Consider the following 17,434-nt stretch of genomic DNA (forward strand, 5'->3'; position numbering starts at 1 on the left):
TCACCAAAATCTTTTTTGATACATATGGCCCTAGGTTTTGTATTTCTTTCTTTATTTATTCTGTGCGATTTTTATTTATTTATTTAATAAAATGCAGTGCTATAAACACATGTTTCCTGGTGCAGGACAAAAGACAGAGAAAGGAATGGGGGAGATGTTGATGGGCAGGCGAGACAGAAAACAGACACTTTGCAAAAGGAGGTAGAATGACAGAAGAAGTATGCTTTAAGGTCCTTGTGGAAACAGAGGTAACATTCAATATTTTGAATGCTGGATGGTAGCTGGTTCCAGTGCTTCGGGGACAGATATCCGCCGTATCAGCCTGCAATAAGCTCCCTAAAAATACAATGGACCTTCGGATTGTACCAATTTGAAGACTGCAGTTTACGTGAGAAAAGGAAGAGCTCTGATTTTTCTGTACCAAATGAAATTCTCCGAACAAGACTGTCAATAATTGGTGGTCGCAGGTTCCTAGTACAGACACGTGGCAATGGGTCCCATTTGTGCTAAATGGGGTCTTTTACTATCTCTGTTCTGAGGCCTCATTTCTGCAGAGCCCTTTACTGAGAACCAATTACCCCTTTTTGGCACTTTATCCTCAGGATTGTAATTAGGAGAAGACCAGCGTATACTCAGGCGAGGTGCTGTGGGCTTGACACTGAGCTCTCGGAAACACATAAAACAACACTAAATAAATCACTGTCTAGTCAGTCTTATTTCCTATAAAAAAGGGAAAGTACTTTATTTCACACGCTACTAACTAATACACCTAAATGTATAAATATATATATGGAATGGCTGTTGGAATAGCCAGGCGTGACACGCTGTAAAGGGACTAACAATCAACAAGGGCACACACTAAAAGCAGGTTCCACTGTTAGGTAACCTACTAAGGTGCATGTTTATGAGCCGCTTTGGCCACGGCACTGTCACTTTTTGTGATGCATGGGTGACTCGAACTACAGAATCCTATTTATGAAGTCACAAAAAGCCACTTTAAGTGGCTTTGAATGGCCTCATAGATAAGGAGTAAGGCAACACATCGCAAATCGCTGCATTGCCTCACACTGTGCTAGGGAGACATTCCACAGGCATTGTGGTGGGTGTTCTTAAGCAACACCCATGGATTTTGATGCTTCCCCAAATATAGAAAACCATGTAAACCTGGGAATGCACCAAAACCTTACACCTTGCATGGGGAGGCGCAAAAAGGAGAAATAACTTCATTTCTTCTCGTTTTTTCCTCTTTCTGTGTGTGCTGCGTGCTGTAGCACACATGAAAAGGAGTACAAGACTCTCAGGATTGTTTTTGTGCAGGAAGGTGCCCCTTTCTGAACAAAAACAATTTTGCTGATAACATAAGCATCCTTGCACCATGATGCAAGTGTGCCTGCGTTGGCACTAGGCTGCCGAAACTGCGCCAGAAAATAGGAAAAGGACAAGAATGTGCAATATTGGATAAATACGGTGTATTCCTGCCCTTTCACTTTGATGTAGGGCAGCGAAGCAGGATTACATGCTGCGCTGCCCTACGCCAAATCCACATAAATGAGGCCCTAAATATATTCTGACCCCTTGAATTGGAGCCACTTTATATGATCAGCACCCCCCCGTGTGCCTTACTTATTATAATGGATTAAATCAATGAAAGTCAGGGCTGAAAACATATCAGGAAAGAACCATAAAATATTTTAAGTAAGAATTTCCTGCTATGGTAAATAAAAAAATTAAAATTCAGTATTGTTCTATTTTACACCAACTGCAAAGCAAACACAGTACCTAAAAACAAAAATCTATGTACCCCAAAACCATAAGACTAAAGGTCTCAGCTACAAGTGTACAAAACCACAGTAAAACTCCTCCAGAGTCAACAATTCACCTCTTATTGATACATAGGGCGAGTAGGTCCAGATTCCATGAAAAGGGGACTTCTTTAGTCTCCCACAGCAATCCATGAGTGACTTTGCACATGATTATTTCTAGTAACTGTGAGCAAGCCCTAATGGGGCACCGTTGTACTCATTATTATTATTATTATGATGCATTTTTCGTAAGCTCAGCATAACAGCTTATTGGAGATTTCTTTCCCAAAGGCTATGCTTTCCTATTCTTTGTTTTTTCATTAATCAAGTGCTCACTGACGGGTGAATTTTTCTTTTCAACAGGTTGTCCCTGCCCCACTCTGGGGCACCAAGGTATTGCACTATGAGGTGCGGATAACCACTGTCTGATACAACATCTGTGTGCCAGCCCTGGAGTCAACGTCCTCCTTTTCCTGTTCTCCCACCTGTCAACATAAATGTGAGAAGGGTAAAAAGCTTAATCTGCTGTCCTGCTACTGTGTTAATGTCAGCCCTCATGGGACACCACAGGAAGGCCCTGGGGTTCCCCGGGTCATATGGATTCCAGTACTCCCAGGAAAATTCACTCCCCAGGACTTTAATGGCTCTCACAGAGGGCCACCACATTTGTCAACAGCCCAAGGGTCCCCCTTGCGGTACTTTGTAGAAAATACTTTGGCTCTGATGGGGTTACTTAGGCACAGAAGCACTGGGGGTCTACTGGGCAGCATACATTTGAGACTTTCTTTCTGGGCCTGTGGCTCTTTTTTAGGTCTCGCGACCTGTCAATGCGCATGCGCATTGAGCGGAGCGAGACTATAGGGGCTTAAACAGACTTTAACTAACTGGCGATTTGATGCTGTGCCCGTGCGCTTTTAGGTCAATGGGCAAGCGCATTGACCTAAAATGCGCGTGCACAGCATCAAATCGCCAGCCATCTGTTCCCCAGCAGCTCTTCCCGCTCCGCCTCACCAGCTTCCCCCAGCGTGCGCTCTGCCTGAGCCGCACTCCTCCCACACCTTTGAAGTGAAGCTTAGCTTCACTTCAAAGGCCCCTGCTGCTTCACACCCTCATGCCGCTCTTCCCGCTCCACCCCCTCCCCTGCCCACCGTGTCGCATTTCTCCTCCCCCTCCCCACAGCAATGCCCTCCGTCTTGTTTAGATTTCCCATCTCAAGTTTCAATCTCCAGCGTGGCAACATTAGAGCAGTGTTTTAGTGAGTATATTTTTCTAGCATTTTGCCACACATTAGGTTATTATTATTTGTAATCGCTAATGCTAACATTGTGGCTCTATCTCCATTGACTTAGATTCATTACTGCTATCGGTTGGAAATATAGTAGCAGGCTATTCCTTCACTTCCGGTTTGAGTAAGTGTGTTACAGATCGCCTGCATCATGACACGCTATGTTTAGAGCGCACAGTGCTACACGTTGGTTTTACTGTGTCACTGTTTTTCCGAATACAGTTGCATTTTCACTCCACCCTTTGCAATATAACACACGGGCATGGTTTGTGCCCACTTTATTTTATTTCATTTCACTCAATATACAGTGTTTACTCTTTTCACAAGTTTTTTGTGCACTTTCACTAAACTAACACACGGTGTCTTTCTTTACTACTGTTATGAATTGACTTTTAGCTGGTACATCCGGTGTTATCTTTGACTCTTTTGTTTTGATTCAGCTATTACCATTATAAATTACAATAACTTTAATTTAAGAATTAATTATAAAAAAAATGTAAAAACCATTTTGATTTGTAATATCAATACATCGAAGTCACGTTAATACAACACATATTGCATTACAAATGCTATAGGTGTCACATTTGTGAAAGTTAAAACTATTGGCATTGTAAATGACAAAGCTATTAAATTCGCTATTTTCAAAACCAACACATAAATAAAAAATTTGTCATTTACAATACCAATTGCTCAAACTTTCCTAATCCGAGACCTATTGCATTGCAAATGCTTGTTGTAATGGGGAATTGTGTTTTACTCCTGGTGGCGTGCTTCATCCACAAGGAGTGTTATGTTTAGGCGGTGAGGCCTCTAAAACTTATAAGCCATCTGGTACCGGTTTTTCAATTTCTCTCCATCCAATGATGGAGAGCTCAGGGCCTACATTCCTGCCATTTGCGCTCATCACACCCAGGATATGCTCCTGTGTGTGGGCTCCTGATACTTTTCTTTGATCCAGGATCTTTCTCAGCAGCACCCACAGCCCTCAAAGAAGATTAACATCTCTGTAAGCACTCCCCATGACCCATGTCCTTCTGATCACTTGGAGGGTATCTCTGTGTCAATCGCAAGTCTTTGGGCATCACCTGCAAACTGGAACAGTCCACAGAAGTTCCAAGGCAACCCTATCCTCAAAGGTCCTCTTTAAGGGAGTGGTGAGGCCACTACTACCGGCCCTACAGTCAAACCCTAGTCCCCAGGTGCACCTTGAGTCAGAAGTCCTTCAGTTCTTCTTTTCATTGGAAATTAGAAGTCCGTGTGTCCCTGTCTTTAGCAGATGTCTAGAGTTGTTGAGTCCCTTTTATCACCAAGAGTCAGTAGTCCTTTCTCTTCCTGCTTGGTCTTCTTCTTCTACAACTGTAATTCAAACCATTTCCCAGAATGTTCTCAAACCCAACTATCACACATCAACATTCTAGTTCTGCTCATTCCCTCTTGCGCCTTTTCAGAATAGTAATTTCAAGTGGTCAGCCATCACAGCTCTTTATGATCCTTAACCCTTAAATTGACACAGCAGCCTCACCCTTCCCTTGAAAGCATCAAAGGACAGCACCTCCTATGTTTGGTTTTAAAGGTCTAGCTGCAGCCATTTAATTCTCTAGGGCTGCATATGTCCAGCCTTCTCAGGCGATGTGAATATAATGTCTATGCATATTGTAGTCCAAGTCCATTCCTCCTCCAGCATCAGGCTTAATACCTTTCAGATAGATCTGTTGTTTGGGGAAGGTTTTATCTCCCTGCTGTTCAGTACGATAATTAAATTAACTTGGCCCACCTAGGTCTATTCTAGCCAAGGAGTGTCTCAGACAATATGAACAAATTCAAAGTACAAATGTGCGGAAAGTATTTTTATTATTTGGACTTGGGGTCTTTGTTTACCTAGGGAAATACAATTTAAACTTCCTTCTAGTATCTGTCAACACGAAGCTGTTACTTTGGTGCAGCTTTCGCCTGCAGCATAAATACAATGAATAGCTACAGATGTCAATGCAGCACTAAAGACTCTCCCTTTGGACAAAAGGAAATTAAGACTTTTATTTTTGAATTCAGAATCAAATTAGAAGGTCGGCACAGGACATAAACAATGTATTAGGTAAATTATTGTGACAATCTACCTGTGCACTGATACTAGGCTTAGTTAGACAGTAGTGCCGTTCGCTCAGCCTGTGCACATTTGCACACGTTTGTACACAGGTAATCATGTCCAATCAACCTAGTGCCTCTTAGTCCAGCCACAGAGCACCAGACCTTTTTTGTTTTTAAACCTGGTCAGTGGCAGCATTGAAAACCATTTGAGCAGAACTTACAATAAGTGAGACTCAGAGAAACACAGTCAGAGCATAGGTTCCAAAAACAGAGTCGTCCTAAAGCAAAAATCTAGAGGGGCTAAATTGGCCATGACCCCATTCTCCACAAAGGCAGTGATACTTTCACAGGCAACTCTGTTTAATGAGGAGGCAGTAAAGGAATGCTATGATACACCTCCAGGTACTGGCTTGATTGGTCGGATTTGTAAAAAGAGAGGGCACAGTGTTTATGTCTTGAACAAGTCATTGTGCCTGAATCTTTCAGGGAAAAATATTTTAAAGATCTATACCCCTGAAATATATGCACCACTTACCACACCCAGATCATTTGAAAAATGTAATTTATATAAGCAATAATTACTTCAGTTATGGAAAATGTTGGAAATTGGGTTACTGGTTGAGGGAGGTGATACCCTACTCAAGCAGTAACCACAGTCTCTGGAAACACAAGCAAACCCCAAATTAACCTGTGCTTAACCCTCTGGCAGCTTGGTAGAAAAGTGATTTGGCTTAAGTTAGAGGTAATGTGCAAAGTATTTATGCAGCACTTCAGATATAAAGTGAAAATACAACACAAGAAAAACTCAACACCAATTTAGTAAAATAAAGCAAAATGTAATACATTATTTGACACCAAAATAGCAAACATCAATTCAGTAGAAGCAATGATATGCAATGTTAAAGATTTCAGGTAAATAAAGCACCTAAAAGGACAATGCACCACTCGCGGGTATCTGGTTGTTCAAGGCTTGGTGAAACTCATAAGTTCAGGCTGACCGCAATGGAGCATAGGCTGGATACAGGGACAAGATTACTCCTGCTGTATGTATCGTGAAAAGCAGGCTGGGAGCCGCAGTTGGTTGTTGCTGTAGTTTCTTGTTGGCGGTCACAGAGAGCTGTCAATGCTCTAGTGCAGATCTTGTGCTGATGGTCTTTGCTGGTGGTCATTGTGGCACGAAGACTTGGGTTTGCCAGAACTCTACATTGGCGGACGGCATGGGCAGCAAGATCAAATGGGCCCCTTCACGCTTGTAAAGAGCCAAAAACCTCAGAGTTTCTCTTTTGAAGAGGAGCTCCAATGATGCCACACCAAGAGGTACAGGTTCCGTTTTCCTTCTCAGCAAACACAGCAGCAGGCCACAGAGCACCAGAGTAGCAGTCCTTCTGGCAGCAAAGCAGCACAGCAATCCTTCTTTGGGGCATCCACTGGTCCAGGGGCGTACTGAGGAGTTGGGTCTGAGAGTCCAATATTTATATCTGGTGCTCATTTTGAAAAGGAGAAATTTCTAAAGAAGTTTATTTGAAATCCTTGAATCTTCCTGCCGCCACTGACCAGGCTCCAAGCTGTCTGCATGATCCATACAGTGGTGACAGGTCCTTTGTGTGAAGGCAGGGCACAGCCTATTCATTTGCAAGTGGGGCTGCACCCAGCTGCGCTCCTTCATTCTGCCAGTAGATGGCCCATCCAGGCACACCTAATCTGTTTATTATGCGGCTCTGAGAGAAATAAACAAATTCCAAAATGCTAGCTACACCCAGTCGCGTGACCCAGACATAAGCTGAAGGCACCAAATAGCCTCTGTCCTTTTGGCGTTACCATCAAATAATTTAGTTATGATCTGATCTTGTAAATTGTGACATATGTTAACAGTGGGTCAATGTTTTTTCATGTATAGGACTATAGCAAACATTTTTGCAAAGTATTATTTTATTTACTTTGAAAAGATAAAAATGTTCAAACTGGCAGCCGATCAATCAATGCTGTGGGTCTCCACTGGGTGAAACACATTTCCATACTCTCTAATGTGGCTCACAGTCCCGATCTGTTCTTGGTTCACCATGTGCATGAACTCACAGGTCAAATTACCAACTGCCCGGTAATCTCTCCAACCGTCTCCTAAATTATCGAACATAAATTAAAACATAACATGTCACGCTCTATTAGCTCACTCTTCTCGCATGCCTAAGTGCATGCTCAACTAATTTATAAAACATTCTCAATCTGAGAAGAGTGACACTCTTCACGAGGAGCAGTAACGATAACACTACACATCTTCCCCCTTTTTTTTTAACAAAATATAAATACATTTTAATTACAGATATAATCTTGCAACGCACTTGGAGGCTTAATGACTCTTTTTCCAACAATGTTCTTAGTATGTACATCTTCCATGTAACTTTTAAGTCTTTTTTGAGTAGCCTCAATAGATCCTTCATTTCTCCTGATGTTCTGTTGTGAAGCATTTGTAATAGAATCACCAGGAACATCACAGACAAGTTTCGGAACCCCACTGAAAGGTTGTTTACACAAAGCAACTCTTTTGAGATTCCAGAATTTACCATCGTCCAAAATGACAGCATTCTTTTTGATTTAAACAACACGTTGTGGATCATAAAATTTACTACAATCTTTTGGAATGAAACCAGTTTTTTTAACTCTAACCCATTGACCAATGGACAATTTGACATCATGAGTACTATTTTTTTTGTCATAAAATTGTTTGTATTTTCCATGTTCGGAATGTAAATTGCCCATAACTTCTGCTGACGACCAACTGACATCAATAACAGCTTTAATCCACCCAGGAACCCACTTGGATCTGGGTTTCCTTCCTCTTATTAATTCAAAAGGAGAGAATTTTGTAGCATCAGAAATTGAAACCCTATAAGACTAAAGAGTTTTGAACACCCGAATCTCCCAAGGTACATTGTTTTTAAAAGCCAATTGAATGGTACCTTTTAACACTCTGTTGTACCTTTCAATTAATCCATTTCCACTGGGATTGTTTAAGGAAGTTTTAAGTGTGATACCACATTTGGACAAATAAAGATTCATACATTCCGAAGTAAATTGCACTCCATTGTCACTAATAATCAGAACAGGAGTAACTTCATTAAGAAATACTACATCAAATAATTTAATTACAGTATTAGTATCCACATTCTTCAACATTTTGATTACAGGCCATTTTGAAAACATGTCCATCATAGAAATTATGTACTTCCCAGAAGTGCCAATAGGACCCATAATGTCCACAGCAACATTTTGCCAAGGAAACTATGGACACATGAAATCACTCATGGGTGACCATAAGGTTTTAAGTGATTTTTCTGCAGAAGCACATAATTCACATTATCTAACTGCTCTCTCCACCTCGATGTCCAAACCAGGCCACCAAAACTTGCTTTTAATGATGGATATTGTTTTATAAATTCCAAGATGACCATCATGACATAAAGCTATAATCTTTCTTCTGAGGCTACTAGGTGCAACTAACTTATCACCTCAAATAAGGTTTCCGTCAAGACCAGCCAGTTCATTTCTAACCTCACAAACATCCTTAAACTCACCAATCTCCATCTTACGTGGCCAACCAGAATTTACAAACTCTAAAACATCCCTCAAGTTAACATCTTTATCAAAAACTTCATCCCACTCAGACCTTTGGATAGAATCAACACCATGATCCCATAGCCATGCGACTTGAATATCTTCCATGAGATCATCTTGATTTTCCACTAATTGTGTAGAAAACCGTGAAAGAAAATCAGCTACAGCATTTTCCTTACCAGGAATATAAACTACTTTGTGAATGTAATCCAAAAGCCTCATAGATATTCTTACTATTCTAGCAATAACATTGATCATACCAACATTGGATAACATCTTAACCAAAGGCTTATAATCACATTTGATAATTACTTCTTTCCCCCAAACAAAAGTTCTAAAATGCTCCAAAGGCCACGTGCAAGTGAGCGCCTCACGTTCAATAAAGCATATTTACGTTCAGCAGGAGACATGGATCTTGAAGCAAATGCTATAATATGCTCTTTTCTATTCTCATCAAACTGAGACAAAACAGCACCAATTCCTGTGGCACTAGCATTGGTAGTAATGGAATTTTGTTCCCGAAGGATCAAAACCTTGGAGAGCAGGTGCTTGAACATTGGGTTTTTTAATCTCAATAAATTCTTCTTTAAGTATGGGCCGAAAATTCGTTTGCGATCCACGAATCCGCGAAATTGCAGCAAAATCCGCGAATCCGCGAGCGGGACGAATTTTGTTCAGGAAGCACTTACAGGGTTACAGCATGTGCCCAAGTTGAAGCTAATTTCTTTGTAACCATTTACAAAAGGGTTACAAAGAAATTAACTTCAACTTGGGCACATGCTGTAACCCTGTAAGTGCTTCCTGAGCGGCGCCTCGTTGCCTACTTGCAACTATTCTCTGACCCTGCTCTGACTCTCGAAGCAGGGTCAGAGAATAGTTACAATTAGGCAACGAGGCTCCTGTCACAAAAATTAAACCTCAGCAGGAAGCACTTACAGATATAAATAAAGCAGGTGCCCGAGTTGTAGCATTGAGTCCATACATTTCATTTGCCCAACGAGGTAGCACTTACTGCTTTCTCCTTATCTGTTGCGCTAATCGGTCTCTGACCTTTGTGAACAAGAGGCATGTGTACTCGCACAGAAGCCCAGCCCCACACACACTAGGCTATGCAACCTCTTCCCGCCCTTTCCCCCACTGTGATGGACAGCTCACTCAAGGGACCTCGGCACCTATGGGCGCGGTGGCAAAGTGACAGACACACGGGGTCACTGGAGACAACTCTTCTGGGCCTTTACGCAGCTGTAGTGTAGGAAAAGCACAATACATTTACCCAACGAGGTAGCACTTACTGATTAGCCAGTAGAAAGTACTCCAGTTGAGTATAGTGCAATTGCCCAAAAATCCACGATTTCGCGGTGAAATGCGTGAATTCGTAGATTTGTTTGCGAATTCGCAAATCGCGAATTGCAAAATTTGCCCATACTTATTCTTCTTAGCTTTAAGGAGTTGCCTAATATGAAAGGTTTTACTAGAAAAATTCTTTATAAATTTGGAAAAAAGCTCCACCAATCCAAGAAAGGACTTTACATCATCTTTACTTTTAGGATTGGGAGCATTTGTTATGGAAGAGACTAACTTGGCTTTGGGACGAATTCCTATGGCACTTATTTCATGTCTCAAATAATTTACACTTGAGGCTGCAAATTTACACTTAGAATATTCAACAGTTAAACCAAATTTGTCTCACAAAGAAAGTACTTGGGCAAGTTTGGTTTGATGGTCAGTGTCATCCTTCCCCATGACTAAAATGTCATCCTGAAATATAAGAACATGTCTCAAATGACCAAAGATGTTGTGCATAAGACTCTGAAATACAGCAGCCACTGAGGCCAAACCAAATGGCATTCTTGTGTATCTGAAACATCCAACATGAGACACAAAACCTGTGAAATCTTTGCAAGAATCTTATAAAGGAATTTGGTGACAAGCTTGAGATAAATCTAATGTTGAAAAAACTTGCATACCTCTAGTTTTGGAAATCATCTCATTAATTTTGGGAAGAGGAAATTGATCAACTTGAATATTGGTATTTAAATGGCGTAAATCAATGCAAAGCCTAATTTTTCCATTGGCCTTCCTGGCTGCGACCAATGGAGAAATCCACTGAGAACTTTCAATTGGCTCAATAATACCATCATTGGTCAATCTCTTAAGCTCATCATCTACTTCATCCCTGACTGCAAAAGGTATACTCCTTAATTTATGTATTTTAGGAACAGCATCGGGTTTCAATCGAATACTATTTTCAAAACCATCAATCCTTCCTAAAGTCCCTGAGAATACTTTTGAAAAATCTTTACATACATTTCTTCCTAAGGAGTCACCTTCGTCTAAAATTAAAACTTGTTATATTCCATTAGGGTCTAAAATTATGTTGAGTTTCTTTTGATCTTTACAACCAAGGACTGACGGCCCAATTTTAGACACATACATTTTACAAAGAGCACATCTGTGTTTGAACCTAAGCAACAATTTTCTAAAACCAAGCAATTCAATGGGATCCCCATTAAAACTCTCAGGAGCAATATCCGGAGTGAACAAATTAGAACCAATTTTGTTGACAAATTTGTCCAACCAAACCGATTCATTGATAATTGTAAATGGAGAACCTGAGTCAGCAGCAATCATCATTGGAGTTAGGGTCTCTATCACCTAGAAATTGGACTTTACTGGATTTTTTATCATGACAAACTTTGCTGAAATGACCAACTCTACCAGAATTTTAACAGCGAATTGCAGGATCTTTTTTGTCATTCGCTAAGTGATTCTTACTGTTACATCTGAAACAACGTAAATCTTCATATTTGAGCAATTTTTTTTTTCTCCTTTAGATTTGTTAGAGAAATTATTCTTATTTCTGTTGGATAGAACTCTAGCAACTGTCTCTTTAGGGACTGTTTTTTGTTGCGTAACATCTGAACTCTTGAGTGCTTTCGCACACCTTCCTGAAAGTTCACCTTTGCGAGCTACAGCAAGAACTTCTTTAAGAGGATTATCCCCATTAACCCACAGTCTATCCTGAATGGATGAATCGTAAGAATGCATAACAATTTGGTCCCATATTAGTTCTTCTTCGATTACACCAAACCTACAGTCTCTCGCCAGTTTTTGAACGGCCATTGCATAGTCATCAATAGATTCATTTTTTGATTGTTTTCTCTGAAAGAACTTAAAACGTGTTACTCCAATGCAAACCTTGGGAGAGAAATAATTATCTAAATGTTTAATAGCCTGGTTGAAAACATTTTCATCATCACCTGCAAATCTTTATTCAATTTGTTATAAATTCTTAGACCTTCTGGTACCGAACTGTGCATCAAAAAACCTTTTTTTCTTTCACTAGATAACTTGTTAGCGGGATCAATAGTAAAGAACTAATTAATGAAATATTCTTTCCATTGTATCCAGGGAACAGGTGGATCACCCGGAATACAAAGGAACTCTTTAGGTGGGTTTACAGTGATATTGGTAAGTGGAGCAGACATAATAAGCAATAAGATGCTAATATAAGCAGAATGGAAAACAATTAAAAAAATGTAGAACTGCAAACTGGTAAGAGAGAGTCTTAAGGAACGTTGTGTGGATCAGCGTGGTGAGCTACAGTTCTGAAGCAGCGTGAAAATACATAAATGTGGAACGTGGAAGAGTCTTAAAGTAAAGCTGTGTGAATCAGCGTGGTGAATCACACTTCTGAAGCAGCGTAAAAATACAGAAATGTTGGTAGCAGTCAAAAGTCTCACCTTTAATTGAAGAATTCCTTATAATTATTCACCCTTAACACTGTGGGTATGCAGCTAATTACACGGTGTATCAGAAGATGAGGTATTCTTGAACTGTACCTCAATGCTGAATAGACTCACAGAGAAAACTGAAAGTTAACAGCGCTTCTGTCGATACCGGCAATGTCTGCTGTAGAAACTGACTAAAATGCGCTGTCAATGCGATCAAATGCACACCCACAAAGCGATTGGTGAAGGAAGGTGAGGGCGACCAATAATGTAACAGGATACACTGCTCCTCACTGAAGGCGGGTATACAAAAATTCAGCCAATCAGGAACATCAAAGCATCGGAACACTGCTCCTCCTTGAAGGCGGGTACATCAAAATTCGGCCAATGTGAACCGTCAAAGCGTAGATTAGAAATTCTGTTGAAATCCGGAAATAATAACATTTGTGCGCAGGTTCCACAATCATCGCCAAATACGATATACAAGTTTAATCTTCAAGTTAAAGTTTATTTAATGAAAATCCAGACAATGAAGACGAGGCAGCCTCAAGGCACAGGTCCAATTACCAACTGCCCGGTAAGCTCGCCAACCGTCTCCTAAGTTAACGAACATAAATTAAAACATAACATGTCACACTCTATTTGTGCACTCTTCTCGCATGCCTAAGCGCATGCAAACTAATTTATAAAACAACATTCTCAATCTGTTTCCTGTTCCTCGTGAAGGCAGGAACCTTCACGAGGAACAGTAACGATAACACTACACTCTGGCTATCCTATTAGAAAAAGTAGAGTAAAGATTATTATCTTTGTTTGGCTCATTTGGACTCAAGAAATGGATCAACCACTGTTTTATTAACGTTTAGAAATTTACAGTTTTACTGCCTAAAGCTCCTTGAGGCTAATTTGCATAAGCCTGCCATCAGCACCCCCTACCAGGGCTTGTCCTGGATGAGATGTGAAAACTGCCCAGAGAGCAAAGGCATGGGCTTTGACTTGGTGACAGGTTGGGCTGGGAGTGAGTCATGGTACAGCTCACGAAGATCAACTGGGATGGTTGAAATGTTAACTAAGTTAAAAGGGATAGGGGCAAGGCCTGTCCATTCATAATCAAGTGTAGGCAGAATCCTTGTAAAGATAAGCCTTATATCTTCAGACCCTCTGTAGCCAATTGGGCTTTAGCCCAGTGGCATGAGGAGCCAGTCCAAGAACCAGTTTTGTGTAGCTGAGGAGGAGGGAACTGCTCATTTCTTTAAACACACCCTTTTCTGGCCAACACTACTAGCTTGATGGCAGAAGGCCTATGCCATCGTGGACTGCCCTTAGGTTAGTGCACTGTAGGTTAGTTTGCAGTCAGGCCAACAGGATGTGGTGAAAATGAAGAAAGGGTTTCCCCTGGGAACTGTTTCTTCATTGACTAGGGAGTGTCCAGGAGACAATCCAACTAACACGCTAATGAAACATAGAAAGCTGGCACCTCCAAGAACACTTTCAGGACCTGAGGAAAACAGAAGAGGACTGAACCTGATGTCTAAAACCTGTGAGGAGACCTGAAGGGCTGGATCTGCTCCCACTTGTACCAAGTACAAAGAAGTGGACAACAAGGGTCAGCTGGCTGACTACCTGTGTGGCTACTGGCTACAGGAACTTCAAATGCTGCATGAGAACTTATTTACTGGGGTGACCAGTAAGCAGCTGCAACTGGAAGATAACTAAACCTTGTTAGTGACTTCTGCTGCAGTAAGTACAGTACCCAAATCTCCTGGGAGCCTTACTGGTATCCAGAAGAATTTTCTATAACAATGTTACTTGGAAGAAGTTAGGGATTCTAGATCTCTAGCGGACCAGGATGAATTACCCAGCCAATTTACTCAAAGCATGACCCCCCCCCCCCTGGGCAAGAAAGTCTGGTTTGCCCTGTTCAGAGCTTTTTGCTCTCTGGAAATCCAGTTCAGAGGATCCTTGTGACATGGCTATCTGACTTTGGTGTGATCTTCATGGATACTGCCTGCTGCCTTGCCACTCTGAAGGATCCCAGCTTCAAAAAAGAGGCCAAAGGTAGAAATCTTGAAATGGGTGGAAACATTTCTTTGTTCTCATTTGGAGCTTTTCCTGCCAAAACCGATGGCTTCAACCTCGCTCAATGCCTATCTGACTTAGCAGGGACTTCACTGGATACAGCCTGCTACCTTACCCTGCTGAAGGATTCTGACTTCCATTCCAGAGACTAAGGGATTGATGTATATGTTGGTAGGAAAGGATCCTCATGGCGGTCATTTATAAATTAGTCAGGTGGTCCCTCTATCATGGGGACGGAGTAATTAAGGGCCAGATGTACGAACGATTAACAAGTCACAAATTGGTCTCAAACCTATTTGCAGCCGAAAGAGTGGCCTTTTGGTATGTACGAATGCCATTCAGTATCCAAAAATAGTGATGCAACATATTGTTAGTAACTGTTTTTTGCAACTTGCAAATATAGAATCTGTATTTTTGAGTCGCAAACCATATGTTCGAGGGTGTTACAATTTTTCACTGATTCCATTCAGGTGGTAACTGTGTGCAAACTATAAAAACTGGACCAGAATGCATCAGGGGTTTCCACAATGGTTGTACTTTCTGTGATTGCGATAAGGAGGTGATTCCTGGCTGCCCAGTATAGGATGAGGAGGAAGAGACAGGAGAGGATCTCCAGAATCAGGTTTACCATATTCCAACAGAGAGTGGAGAAAATATATGAGAAATACAGCCTGAGTAGCACAGTGATGTCAGATGTGATAGATGTGCTTAAACCACATCTAGAAAGCAGTACCCTGTGCAGCTGTTCCATCCCAATGCATGTGCAAGTATAATAAGCAATGCACCTTTTTGTATCGGGTAGCTACTAAGGGGGTCATTGTTATAGCTGGAGGGGTGCCCCAAGGAGCATTGGCATGTTTCATTAGGTGGCTCTTGGATGGCAAGCTCTTACACCTGAACAATTACATATACCTTCCCAGGAATGCTGAGGAAACACACTATTCAAAATTAAATGTTTACCGGATTGCCAACTTTCCTCATGTATTAGAGTGTGTAGATGGGACACATGTTACTATATGTCCTAATGCACATATTGAATATATGTTCAGAAATAGGAAAAATGCCCATTCACTCATCATCCAGGTGGTATGTAATGCCCATAATGTCATCACAGATGCAGTGCCAACATACCAAGGGAGCACCTGTGACACATACATCTTCCACCACGGCGGAGTACAACAACACCTGGAAAGTGGGGAGTTTGAGTGTGTCATAGGGCATGGGCATCAGTGGCTGATACACTGCTCACACTATATTTCGCTTCACTATCCTGTGGGGTATCTCCAGCACCTCTTGCTACCTGTGTGGCCTGTTGCACCTCAACAGCTGACTTGATCTGCCCTAGGCCCCTGCCAACATTACCGCTGAAGTGCCCCATCTCCACCTGCAGTGTGACAGTCTGTCAATTGAGGCTTGTAGTTCAATTGGCCAAGCAACCAATGGAACAACTTATCTGATTCATTCTTGCAGCAACACTGCGATCACAATGCCTCTGATGGGCATGGTTGGCCACCATTTGTTGGCATTAATTCCTGTCAATCAATCAATCAGTATTTGTAAAGCGCAACTCTGTGCTCCCTTTGGGGTATCTGTGTGCTCTGTATCTGTGGAAGAGCTAGGTCTTGAGTCTCTATGAAATCTGGTAGGGAGGGGGCTGTATGGAGCTGGAGGGGGAGGTTGTTCCAGGTCTTGGCTGTGATGTGGGAGAAGGAGCGTCTGCCATTGCGGCAGATGCAGCGGATTTATGAAAGGTGAGTGCAGAGGAAAGTGGGTGTCTGGCGGGTTGGAGGGAGTTCAGTCAATGGTAGTGGTAGGTAGGTCCTAGGTCATGGAGGGATTTATAGGCATGCTAGAGGACCTGGCACCATTTCTAGATGAGGAGCAAATGGAGGTCTCTCAGGTGGGGGATGAGGTGGGTTCATTTTGGGAGGACCAGAATGAGTCTGGTTGTGGTGTTCTGTATGGTCTGGAGTCTTCTGAGGACCTGGATGGAGATGACAGCATAGAGGGTGTGCCATAGTCGAGACGGCTGGTTTCAAGGGCCTGAGTGACGGGCTTTCTGGTCTTGGGTGGGATCCATTTGAAGATTCTGCATTGCAGTGTACAGGCTCACTAGATTGTTATTCATTGTGGCCAAATGTGTCCCAACATTATCAAAGCCAACAGTAATGCTCTGTTTAGCATGTTTAGCATGTTCCTGTTTATAATTGTCAACTGCTTGTTTTGCAGGCATTGATTTTGGAGCAGGATGTCTCTAGGCCAAGAAACAACTGTGCAGTGAAGTCATCTTCAACACCTGCATGTCCCTCATGACAACATTTGTGCCCACGCCCTGGAACACACAAGTGTTGGCTTACACTTGACTGTGGGTGGGACTTTGTGGCAGAGAGATGCTGCGACCTCTGGTGACAGTGACACACTGCAACATTGTGTTGGGTGGTGCTTGTGTGATTGTTTATGCTGCCATGTTGGTATCATCCACTCCCTTCACACTGGTGTCCTCACTCTGTACCTGATGGAGATCTGTGGGACAAATTAAACACATTATATTCACTTATCTGATGTGTGGCCTAATAAATGTACATATAACACCTAAGCTAGCTTTTTGACTGCATCACACATAATGCACTATCATGCTACAATACTTAACATTTGGTGAACAACTGTCTGATGAATGCTCCTGGACTGTGTGGATTTGGACATCAATGTGTGGTCTAGGATGTGTCAAAAGTAAATACTTAACACTTACTTTGTGCGGTTCCTAGTGTAGATCAGTCGATGTTCACAAAACCCTATGACAGTCCCTGCTCCAGCGTCGCCTTCACCATGGTCTTACTTGC

General features: G+C 41.8%; 1 long non-coding RNA gene across 1 annotated transcript; it reads left to right on the top strand.

The window, feature by feature from the left end:
• Nucleotides 1-156: 156 nt before the first annotated feature.
• Nucleotides 157-16,942, top strand: LOC144785404 (uncharacterized). The gene is made up of 3 exons (XR_013601862.1): nt 157-248; nt 12,196-12,235; nt 16,824-16,942. It is a non-coding gene; the product is annotated as an uncharacterized LOC144785404 (long non-coding RNA).
• Nucleotides 16,943-17,434: the final 492 nt, after the last annotated feature.

This window comes from Lissotriton helveticus, chromosome 10, assembly GCF_964261635.1.
Source record: "Lissotriton helveticus chromosome 10, aLisHel1.1, whole genome shotgun sequence".
Lineage (NCBI taxonomy): Eukaryota > Metazoa > Chordata > Amphibia > Caudata > Salamandridae > Lissotriton > Lissotriton helveticus.